Raw genomic sequence first — 12,275 nt, 5'->3', positions numbered from 1 at the left:
ATATTTTAATAGACTTTTAGATCAGTTTCAGGTTTCCACTAAGACTAAATATTAATTACAGAGAGCTTCTGGAGATGGAAGGATATGGGAGATATCCCCAACCCCCACTCCTACACAAGTACAGTCTCCCCTACTGTCAACATCTAGTGCCTGAGTGGTACTTTTTTTTTTCAATTGATGAGCATTCATGTATAATAATCACCCTATGTCTATAGTTTATATTAGGGTTCAGTTTGGATTTTATATATTCTGTAGATTTGACAGATGTATGATGATATGAATTCACCAATTTAGTACCATGTCCTGTTATACTTGGGGCTTCTCAGGTGGTGATGGTGATAAAGAACCCACCTGCCAATACAGGAGACATAAGAGACACGGGTTTGATCCCTGGGTTGGGAAGATCCCCTGGAGGAGAGCATGGCAACCCACTCCAGTGTTCTTGCCTGGAGAATCCCACAGACATTCTTGTAGGCTACAATTGATAGGATCACAAAAAGTTGGACATGACTGAAGCAACTTAGCATGCACATATGAACCTTCTATATGTGTGTTTTAACCACAATTTAAAAAATTAAGGTAAAAAAGAATAAATTCACTTCCTTGAAAGTCCTCTGTGTTCTACTTATTCATCCCTCCCTGCCTTCTAACCACTATCACTGCTAATCTTTTACTGTCTTCATAATTTTGCCTTTCCTAGAATGTCACTGGAGAAGGTGATGGCACCCCACTCCAGTACTCTTGCCTGGACAATCCCATGGACGGAGGAGCCTGGTGGGCTGCAGTCCATGGGGTTGCGAAGAGTCGGACACGAATGAATGACTTCACTTTCGCTTTTCACTGTCATGCATTGGAAAAGGAAATAGCAACCCACTCCAACATTCTTGCCTGGAGAATCCCAGGGATGGGGGAGCCTGGTGGGCTGTCGATTATGGGACTGCACAGAGTCGGACATGACTGAAGCAACTTAGCAGCAGCAGCAGAATGTCATATAATTGAAATCACACAGTGTGCATCTTTTTCATATTAGCTTCTCTCACTTAGTAATATGCATTTAAGCCTCTTCCACATCTTTTCATGGCTTGGTATCATTTCTTGATAACTCATTATAAGGATATATCACAGTTTACTTATTCATTTACCTATTGAAGGATATCTTGCTTGCTTCAAACTTTTGGCAGCTCTGAATAAAGTTGCTCTAAACATCCAATGGCAGGGTTTATGTGGACTTTTTTTTTATTCATTTGATAAGTACCAATGAGCACAACTGTAGAATCATGTGGTAAGAGATTGTTTACTTCAATAAGAAAATGCCAAGCTGTCTTCCAGAATGGCTGTACTGTTCTGTATTCTTACAAGCAATGAATGAGTGTTCTTGTTGATACTGATATCATGTGTGTTCTAGATTGTAACCATTCTAATAGATGTGTAGGATCTCTCACTGTTTCAATTTGCAATTCCCTCATGACATACCATGTGGATCATCTTTTCATATGTTTATTTACCATCTGTATATTTTCTTTGATGAGATGTCTGTTTAGATAGATCTTTTGCCAGTTTTTAATAAGGTTTTCATTTTCTTCTTGTTAAGTTTTGATATCCACCTAATTTTTAGTGTTAAGCTCAGAGTTTTTAATCTTGGCTGTGTATTAGCACTCTCAAACAATAAAGATATGATTTATCTCTTTACTGTAGATCAACGAGTCTCAAACAGAAACCCCAGAAGACCTGTACCACCCAGACTGCTTGCTGGGTTTCACTTCCAGAATTTCTTATTTAGCAGTTGGGGTGAATCTGAGAATCTGCATTTTCAACAAATTCCCAGGTGATGGTTACCACACTTGGAGAACCATTCCTCTTGGTCAAGTTAATTAGTTCTTCTGAGGGTGGTTCTTTTGTGTAGGCAGTTTTGAGATCTACTAGAAGATTAATCTCATAGGGTCCTCTCTGTTTAGTATAGATTAAGTCAATTTCTTCAGCCTCTTCTTTCCTTATATTACCCTACTTTAACATTTCAATTTTAGTTTCATGTATTGTTTACAATTACTTATTTAAATGTATGTGCTTATAATCATGATTTGAAATAGTATTGTATAGATTAGTTATCAAAAGATGTTTATTTCTTGATGTATTTCATGCTTTATATTTTTGTTATTAAACTTCTACCAGATGAATAGTGATGCCTGGGTTACAACCTTGTGATCTTAAATATTAGTCTTCCAGAAGCTTAACTAAGAAGATAAAACTTAACAATTTCCACTCAGTTTTATTATTATCCTTTTCAATAGAACTTTTTGTTAAAACATTGGATACAAACAAAATTCAACAAAGGATCAGATTTACCTGCTGGGTTTTAGTCTATTTATTACATGTAGAATAAAATATGTGTATAGCAAGATTTTAAAATGAACTTTAGGTATGCCTAACCTGAAATGTAGATGAGTCTGCCTTTTACTAAAGTTTAAAGTCAACCTCTTGCAGAGAAATCTGGGGATAGTTAAATGAACCCTTGACTTCTTAAATTGGACTTCTGTGAGGGAGAAGTTGCCAATATTAAAGGTGGATTTATTATACCATAACTCTTTGAGGCCTTGCTTTGGAGGAGGAAATTATCTGCTATTTTAAATAAATCCAAAACAATGGATCTGCAAAGCTGAATAAAGTCTATTTTCTCTTATATAGGATAGCATATTTCAAAAGATGATGAGATGTGGAATAACCTCCAGATAATATTTGGCTCCCTTCTCATTGACGTTCAGCTCTTATGAATCACTGTTTAATATAATTCACCTTCTCCTTCCAGGCTTTTCTTTTATCTCACTATAAAAATGTTTTGAAAGCAAATATTATCCTGAAGTGCACAGATATATAAAAGATATATAAAAGTGCTGGTGGTTTGAGACTTTAAGATATTTGTCTGATAAAGAGAGAATAAGGGCAAATACCAAACAAAAACAGAGGAGGCAATTATGAAGGAGTCCAATGAACATTCTATATTTATCTACATTGAAAAGCATCAAGTTATCATCTTTGCACTCCCAGTTAGTATTCTGAGTGTACATTTGCTTCTTTTGCCTGTTTCTTTATTTTGACACAAAACCTGAAAAGGAAATCTATAGGTATGTGTATGTGTATTTATTTTTTCTTTCCTGGTTAGCCAAAAGAATTCACAGGTAATGGTATATCTTTTCAAACCAAACTTAAAGGTAGGCATTACTGAGGGGTAGAATTATACTTTCCCAAGAGTTGACAATATCAGGTCACATGATATTTATTTACATTTTTTTAGTTTATTTTTATTTATTTTTTTAATCTTTGGCCACTTGGATTGTGGGAATTAGTTCCCCAACTAGGGATCAAACCCAGACCCCCTCCAATGGAAGTGTAGAATCTTAACCATTGGACCACCAGGGAAGTACCAATAGTTTTTTGTTTGTTTGTTTGTTTGTTTGTTTTTCAATAGAAAAAATGACCTTTGTAATTGAAAGGTCAATTTTTAATATCTACAATAAGTAGCTAGTGACTTGAGTAAGGAGACTGCATTGGAGCTTGTTGTGGCGTGGCAGCAAGACTTTATCTGTTGAATTGGAGAACAGTTTTCTTTTGTGAATGAAAAATGGGAACTCAGCAAAAAACACTGAAAGAACCCTGGCCCCAGAGCAAAGACTTGAAGTTTTATAGGATATGGGAGATTCTGTAATTCAATGTAAATCATGCTAGAAGCACCTCAGACCAAACATTTGAACTGAGGAGAAAATCCTCGGCCTTAGAGTGTGAACAATAGAACTCATATTGGTTTTCTATTGTTGTTGTTGTTTTTAGTTGCTAAGTTGGGTCTAGTCCTTTGTAACCCCATGGACCATAATTCTACCTCTGTATAACAAATACTACACAGCTGCTTGAAACAATGTGTGCTTAAGAGCTCATAGTTTGGTATTGAATAGCTGGCTTCTCTGTTCAGGGTATACCATGGTTAAAACCAGGATGCTGGCTTCTCTGCAGGCTCTGGAGAAGAGGCCACACCGAAATCCATTCAGTGTGTAGGGAACAAGGTATAAAGAAGGTTGAGAAGTGCTTGCACACGAGACTCTCAACAGGGCTGAACATTCTTGCAAATGAAATGTTCTGCCCAGTGTAGGGAACTAGGTATAAGGAAGGTTGAGAAGTGCTTGCAAACGAGACTCTCAACCAGGGCTGAACATTCTTGCAAACGAGATGTTCAGCTAAGAATCCTGTTTGTTCCCGTGGGAAAAGAACATTTCTTGCACACAAGGATGTTTCTCTGATTCCTCAAAAGGAACAGACCCTGGGACAAAACGGATTCTAAGTTGATAAGGAAGTTCCCCCAAACAAAGTCTTAGCTGCAGTAAATAAGTTAAGGTAAAGGTTATCTCGCCCTGCGCCTGCGCACTGTATAGTCTCTGAATCATAGTGCTTGGCAACTTGCCCTGTAGGTTGTTGTGCAAGGGATATAAAATAAAGCAGCTGTAAGAAGCAAGTGTTAAAATATAAAGATTCAAACCACTCTGCAGTGTTGGTGTTTCATTCCGTCGCCAGCACAGTGCCTGACAGAATCCAGGTTCTTGGGGCTATAGGACTGTCCCTAGTTCCCTGCCATTCCCAGCCTGAGAGCACAGGCTGTTCTCAGCTTCTAGAGGGCTCCAGAATTCTATACCCTGTCTTTCCACCTATCTCACTCCTATTAAATCTCTCATTCTTCTCATCTCTTTGACTCAATAATATCTCTGATCAGTAGACTCAAATTTACTCAAATGTTAATTCCAGCTCCACCCAGGTAATCTTTCAGTCTTAAAGTCAATTGTCTGTGGACCTTAATTACCTCTGCAAAATCCCTTTACAGCAACACCTTGACTAGTGTTAATTGAATAACTAGGAATAGGCTCAGTCGTGTCCGACTCTTTGCGACCTCGTGGACTGTGTAGTCTACTCCCTCCATGGGATTCTCCAGGCAAGAATACTGGAGTGGGTTGCCACATCCTTCTCTAGGGGATCTTCCCAACCCAGGGATCAAACCCAGGTCTCCTGCATTGCAGGCAGATGCTTTAACCTCTGAGCCACAAACCTTCTTATAAGTAGGATAAGTGCATCAGGGGCCATATATATGGGGAATCATTTAGAATTCTGCCTCCCACTGAGATATAAGCTCTCATTCAAGCAAGAGGCAACCCTGTCAAGCTGGCAAGTATCTAGATCAACAAAGCATCACTGTAGAGTGGACATTGATGGACAGATAGAAAATTATACCATTTCAGCAGCAATGTGGCATACCAGTTAGAGACAAAGGCAGTGTTTACCAACAGAACTGGATTTACTCTTATCTTTGTGTTCCTTTAAGTTCTGAACACTTTGGGACAGAGTATGCATTCAACCTTTGGGGGAATTCAAAGTTGGTAGGACCTCAAGAGGCAATAGTAGACTCCCTACTGAAAGGACGTGTAGAAATTTGAAAATGATGTGACTCTTGTTGTCATGAAAAAACATGCAGGAGGTCACAGCATTTGAACAATGTTTTCTTGACTTGCTGTACTATTTTCACCCTTATCTACTCTTGATATTTGTTTTATAAGCTATAGGAGGCAACCTAGTATAATGGTTAAGAATATGGTGGGATTTGAAATCCCCACTTCATTTCTTACTGCATGATTTAGGCAAATCAATTCTAAGCCTTAGTTTTCTTATGTATAAGTTGGGAAACATAACTGTACTGACCATGTTAAGTAGTTATAAATAGTAAATAAAGCACAGCATGTAAACGGTTTATAACAGACTTCAATTAAGTTCTTGATAAATGTTCTCTAAATTCAGTATAATTTGCCTGGTTACTAAGCCACATAGGTCTTTGGCCATTGTTTGAACTAATTTTCCATCATAGAGAATACAGTCCAAGTGGATTCATTTATTTAATATCCATTTTTTAATTCAGTTATCCAATCTATATTTATCAAGTTGCAGACTAAGTAATGGTGATACCAATTTAAATGAGAAATAAATCTCCAGTCCTTGAGGAATTTACAGTCTAGAGATTCTGAAGAGAATCATTTGTGCTATCACCCAACTCCATTCTCTCTCAGATTTAAAGAAAATCTTAGAACAAAATTCAGTTTTAAAATAGAGTAATAAAGCAATTTTCTCCCTCCTGTAAAACATTGTAAGCTCTTGGTGTTTAGGGACATTATTTTGCACAGTTCTGATAGTCTCAGAATTTGGTATGATGGGGAATCACATACTTAATGAATTGATTTAAACTAAAAATGTTAGAAACAAATGTGGTCTTCTTTAGGAAAATAAGCAATAATATTTGCCAGTACTAGTTTCTAATGATAAAGTATCATTTTAAATAAGAAACATCTTGAAATATTACATCAAGATTATGGGCCTAAAACACATCAGAATGTATCATTATTTACTGCAATCTATGCTTCTATGTAATGCCTCTGAACTAGGCCCCATTTAGCACAAATATACTGCTGACTTTCTCCCCTGTTCCTTCTAAAATGATGTGGTTCTACTTTTATCTCATTTACAGAACAAATAAAGAGGTCTATATTTGGTGAGTCAATTAATAATACCCATTTTTTTAAGAGAAGGTTGATAATCTATCCTAACTGGAGAGGATGACAGATATTTATATACAGAGGTGTTGCGTACAAAATCGTTAGCATTTGTGGAAAATCATAGCTTACCTATATGACTAACAAAAGACAAATGATTAAGTATAATATAGGACAGTCACAAATGGCATATTAAGAATCCTTTGCAAACGGTTATGAAATTTTTTATCGGTATATAAATAATTTTAAGTGAGAATAAAAGCAGAGTACAAAACACATGCCACATTTTCAATTATCACAATCATATTTTAAGACTTTTTTATAGGTAGAGAGGCTATTAGTTATTTTGTGTTAGCCAAACTTCACCTTGGAAGAACTGGTATAGTGGTCAGTTGAGTTCTGATACAATTTAAAGAATATAGTTCCATAGCCATCTGAGAGCAGAACCTGACCAGTAAAGGATTTTTATTGTTTACTGTTGTTTGACACTCAGCATCCAACCCATTTCTTTTCTATTGTATCTTCCTATTCCATAGAAGTAAGAAATCTAAAACTCACCTTTCCTATTCTCTCTTGAAGTTATGACTGGATGTGAATTAGAGTCTGCCAATTAGATATACACCTATGCTGTTTGGAAATAAGGCAGAGGTTGTTCCCTTCTTTTGGCTGCTTATGGAAACTGGGGATGTAAAATTTTATAGTAGCCCTTTCTAGTACGCATTCTGTAAACATTTGTGGGTTTTCAGAGTGGTGGCAGCTTCTTGATCCAAGCATCCTTATAAGTCTGCATCCAAGTGATGGCTTGTAGCAGACGAAAGCCCTTTGAATAGGTCAGTTCTACAAAGTTCTGGATCATTCCTGTAGTCCCAGGCTATAGAATATTCCTGCTTTGTGCCTCAACCATACTATAAAGGCCTGAAGTTCTTTGTTAACTCTTTCTACTAAAATACCAAGGGTGCTTTCTATTTCTGTTCTAAGCCAAGTGAGGACAAAGTTCCAATGTGAATTCAGCAATTAAAGGGATTATTTTACAATTTCAAGTAACTTTATTGATTATATTTGGGCATGTATATGTTTTCAATTCTTTCCCCTTAATAAATGTTAATATTAAGTATATGTAGTATGTAAATCTATGGGTGTTGGGGAATAGGTAGAGAGTGTGTTTGAGTATGATAGAGCTGCACTTATTACAAACTTTGGACTTCCCAGGTGGTGCTAGTGGTAAAGAATCCGCCTGCAAAGGCAGGAGACATAAAAGACCCAGGTTCCATTCCAAGGTTGGGAAGATCCCCTGAAGGAGGGCTGGCGACCCACTCCAGTATTCTTGCCTGGAGATTCCTATGGACAGAGGAGCCTGGCAGATTACAGTCTATTGCAAAGAATCAGACATGACTGAAGCAACTTAACATGCATTACAGACTCTAAAAATAATTTTAATTGAGCAGGCCAATACATTATATTCAGTGTGTCTTCTGATGATAACATTTTTAGGATGTGAGACTAGTAAAAGAATTATAGGAACATATTCTGTAACACTGGCGCTTTGGCCAGGCACCTCTTCCCTTCCTCTGTTCCTTTCTATTTAGACAGGATAATTAGTCTATTGCTCCCCAGTCACCTTGGCCCAGCTGAGAAACACGCCAGTCTCTGTGAGGCTGGAGAGGTCCTACAAATCTGAGTAGCCAGGAATACTATCCTCCTTTCATGCAAGTCAACAAGCATTTATCAAGTACCTACTGGGTGTCCAATAGGTGCTGAAGACTTGATGATGCTTCAGATAGAATCCTAACTCTTAAAAGACGAATGAAAAACAGAAACTTCCAGGCTCTTGGAGGAGGTAGGCACATGAAGTGGTATACTAGTAAATGTTTAACAACTAGCCTTCTGGGAGGAAACAAGTATAATGCAAGCATGTATACAAGCATATTAAAATACTACTGATTTGCAGAAAGCATAGAAAAAAAAGCATAGCAAATAATTTACAAATAATAATGAAATATACAATGCTCTTTATTTTAAATGTAGGGAATGCCTACATTGGTTTTAGGCTGACCTTTTGTGTCTACAGCTAACTAATGGTTGCAATTGACAGAGTTTCAGAAAAAATAAACAACATCTGTTGTTTCAGTTTATATTAACAAGTAAGATGAAAGGGAAACCACAAAGATGCATGTCAGCACTTCCCTTAGTCATCAATGACAGAGAAGCTTTTTTTTTTTTTTTGGTCAGTGGATAACAATTTTCAAATTCTGAAAGACTTTTTTCAGTTTTTTTGTGTTATTCACAATGCAACATCTAGAAACACAGTGAGTTTTAAATTTAATTTGTATTATTAACATTTTGTCAAACATTTTCTTAAGGCTAGACAATCAGTGTAACAACATGAAAACCCTGATATGTAGTAGCTGTCAGTTTCCACGGTTTATCAATATTCCCATCATGGATGATCTCAAACTACCAACAGGATGTCACTGGCCAGAGTGATGGAAAGAGATTCACAGTGGCGTGTCATTTATAGTATATCCAACATACATATAAAATAGAAACAGAGACCTTCAAAGAATATGTGATTGTAAAATGCAGTAAAATATCTAGGAAGTGATGAGCTTTGAGTATTTCCCAATAGAGTTTTTAAAATAGCTAATTTAAATGTAATTTTATAGAATTTGTAAATTTATGAAATTTGTAATTTTATAGAACAGTGTGTTTAACAAGTGGCTTTGAAAGTTCCTTTAAGTTTAAGGATCAGCTTCTATGAGCCTACATGGGCCAGTTCTATCACACAGCTAGATATATGTCAGGTACTAAAGACAGAGGGGAACACATACAAAATAGTCATCTCTATTGGGAGATGTCAGGAAATAAGTTTTGAGGGATAAATGATTTTGGCATGCAATGAGGAGGTATTCCATGCCAAGGAAGTAGAATGGTTAATGGTATGAAGCATCGATGTTGGGACCTGCTCAAGCCTCTCATAATTGGAATCAGGTGAGGTCTACAGACGTCAGATTGAGAGGGAGCTTATAAAACCCAGTGAGGAGTCAGAATATTCTCTTGCTTGTGATTGACAGTTTTTAAAGATGATGTTTCAGACTTGCCTTTTAGAACAATGCTTACAGTGGCAATGTGGAGAATATACAGGATCAGAGGCAAAGTTATAAGACAGGGAGGCAAGTTGCCCCCATCATGGCTGGACCCTCAATGCTGACGTTGATTCTTGTTCAGATCTTCCTTGATTTGCAATAGGATACGTCCTGCTAAACCCATTGTAAGTTGAAAATATCATCAGTTGAAAAGCATTTAGCATGCCTGACCTACTGAGTATCATGGCTTCACCTAACCTACCTTGCAGCATGCGTGCACGTGTGCTTAGTCACGTCTGACTCTTTTGTGAGTCAATGGGCTCCAGCGCACTAGGTTCCTCTGTTCATGGGAGTTCCCAGGCAAGAATCCTGGAGTGGGTTACCATTTCCTCCTGCAAGGGATTCTTCCCATCCAGGAATCGAAGCCACATCTCCTGAAGCTCTGGCATTGCAGGTGGATTCTTTACTACTCAGCCACCTTAAACATGCTCAGAAAACTTCTATTAGCCTACAGTTGAACATAATCATCTAACACAAAGGTTATTTTATAATAAAGTATTGAATACTACATGTAATTTACTGAATGCTATTACTAAAATTGAAAAACAGAATTGTTGTCTGGGTACAGAATGGCTGTAAGTGTATCTGTTGTTTACTTTGAGGTCACATGGCTTAATGGGAGCTGCAGAGAATGTCATGGTACATATTACAAGCCCAGGGGGGAAAAAAAAAAAATTCAAAGTACACATTCTCCTGAATGTGCATGGCCTTTGTCCCATCATAAACTTGAGAACACCTACTCAAACCCCTCTAAGTTGAGACCCTTTGTGCTTGTCTTCGGTCAGCAGCCCATCTTTTCCTTTTAGTGTCTCTTTCAAGTTTGATTATTCCCTCAGCACGCCCCCAATCTAATCCTGAACAAATAGTGTTGTTTTTTTTTTTTTTCCTCTCCTCATCCAAACCAAACTAGTAACAAACTTTTTAAGTCTATGATGACTTTAGAGAACTATGACCAAAGAAGTTGTTAACTGAAAAATCACTTTGCCTACGGATTAGAAAGGGAATTCAACTCAGGCTACATTTGTTGATGTTATTAGGGAAAGTGATCCTAGAGACTTTAAACATACCCCCCTCAATGATAACAGTCATGCAGGTGGACAGTGTTGAGAAACCTAATCAGAGAATGATAGAAAATTTAATTATTTGTGATGTCTGTAGGCTTCCCAGGTGGCTTCATGGTAAAGAATCCACCTGACAATTCAGGATACACAAGAGACACGAGTTTGATCCCTAGGTTAGGAAGATCCCCTGGAGAAGAAAATGGCAACCCACTCCAGTATTCTTGCCTGGAGAACTCCAGGGACAGAGGAGCCTGGCAGGCTACAGTCCATGGGATCTTAAAGAGTCAGACACAACCGAGCGACTGAGCATGCACACATAAGGGAAAACTATACTCACCTTTTGTAATAGGATGAGTTTTCTTTTCAGAGTGCCAGGCCCTTGCTTTCTTTATAGACACTGAAACTAGAAGTGAAGGACCTGTGACTTCTGCTGACAGGAAGGGGAATGCAAGAGTGCTGTCTCTGGGACACTTTCCAGATTATGACTTGAGAGTGCTGGGTCCTTCCTGTGCTCAAACATCTGTTCCCTCTTGTTTTCCCTTTACATAAGGGAATATGCATCATTGGTATTTGGGGAAACTGCTTGGTCACCTAAATTTATTTGGGGCAGGTCAGCATTTCTAGATTATTTCAGTGTCTACTTGATGTAATGAAAACAAGAAAATCAGGCTTGAGTTGAAAATAACAGAATCCAGTTCTTAGTCTTAATAAAACTATTCTCCCCAGTTGCAAGATTTCTCGAAGAATATGGTTCAGGAGCCAAGCAACATTGTAGGAATCAGGTTTACAGTTGAAACAAACCATCCAACCAAACTTATCAAAAAGCTGTCACTGAAAGGAAGGAAAATGGTACATTATTTTAAAAAGAGAGAGATTTGGGACTTCCCTGGCAGTCCAGTGGTTAAGATTCCGTGCTTCCACTGCAGTGGACATGGGTTTGATCCCTGGTCAGGGAACTAACATCCTACATGCCTTACCACCAAAAATAGAAACTAACAATGAATCAATAAAAATTAAATTTAAAAACTTTAAAAAAGAGAGGCTTGGGAAGCCTATGATGAGGGCACCCAAACAACTGTTACCTCAGGAAGGGCATTTTTACCTTAACTATATTCTGTTCTGATTAATCTTGATTATTTTAATGACAGATGGCTTTGATTTTTAGTAACATTTTTGTTATCACAAAAGGTACAAAGCCAACTCAGATGGTCTGAGATAAAGGGTGAAGAGAAATAAGGCATTCATCTAGTGACCTTTCAAATAGTCACAGTTGAGATAGTTCCTAGATGCTGAGGCATGAATTCCAAATGAATCTCAGTGAAAGCACTTCTGGGTAGAGCAGAGACATTGTAGCCTAAACAAATAGATTTTCTATGACCCAAGAAGAATCAAGTATACACCTCAGACACCTAGTGCGATGGATGACCTGCATGTCCTCCACGTGATCCTTGATCATTATCTGTACTCTCAACTAGAGTGTGATAAGAGGAGGAGATTTA

The sequence above is a fragment of the Capra hircus genome, chromosome 2 (assembly GCF_001704415.2).
Source record: "Capra hircus breed San Clemente chromosome 2, ASM170441v1, whole genome shotgun sequence".
Taxonomy (NCBI): domain Eukaryota; kingdom Metazoa; phylum Chordata; class Mammalia; order Artiodactyla; family Bovidae; genus Capra; species Capra hircus.
The sequence above is the reverse complement of the archived record's forward strand: the minus strand, read 5'-3'. Positions refer to the sequence as shown.